Source organism: Procambarus clarkii, chromosome 72 (genome assembly GCF_040958095.1).
Source record: "Procambarus clarkii isolate CNS0578487 chromosome 72, FALCON_Pclarkii_2.0, whole genome shotgun sequence".
Taxonomy (NCBI): Eukaryota; Metazoa; Arthropoda; class Malacostraca; order Decapoda; family Cambaridae; genus Procambarus; species Procambarus clarkii.
In genome coordinates, this window is record NC_091221.1 from 4,562,995 (window position 1) to 4,563,711 (window position 717).

Sequence of the window (717 nt, forward strand, 5' to 3'; positions counted from 1 at the left end):
GAGAGCTGGGGCAGGGAGGTGCGTGCCCCAGGGAGATAATCCATGCCCATGCCCCGCCTCGAGGTCAGTTCTCGAGTCACACCAAGAATAACAATCGAGCAAGTTGTCCTGACCAGGATGTGGCATATTAGGGAGGGTTGAGGAATAGGAAGCCTGTCTGATAGGGCTCTTGGCAAGCAGCTCTCCCTCAGTCTACCTATCTATATGGAAGAAATGTATCTAGGCCCTCCTCTCCCCTGCCTATTCTCTCTCCCCCACCTTTCTTCCTTCATTTCCTCCCTCCTTCCCTCCCCCTCACTGGTGAGAGAGTAGGAGTGTGAGAGTGGTTAGAGAACTCGTAGTTCTCACGCTCGTGAAATTGTCTGCGACCCTGGAGGAGTAGAGCGGAGGGGGGGGGGTGAAAGTAGGTGACGATGGAGGAGTAGAGGGGAGCATTATATGCAGTGAACGTAGGTGTCTATGGAAGAGTACATCATAGAGGAGGGTGAAAGGAAGGTGACGATGGAGGAGGAGAAGGGAGGGGGTGTGAAGATAGGTGATGATGGAGGAGTAGAGGGGAGGAGGGGGGCAAAGGTAGGTGTCTATGGAAGAGTACATCATAGAGGGGGGTGAAGGTAGGTGGCGATGGAGTAGAGCAAAAGGGGTGGGGGTTGAAAGTAATCCTGAGTTTAATTTTTTAGTTATATATAGTGACACCTCGGCTTACGAATGAATATT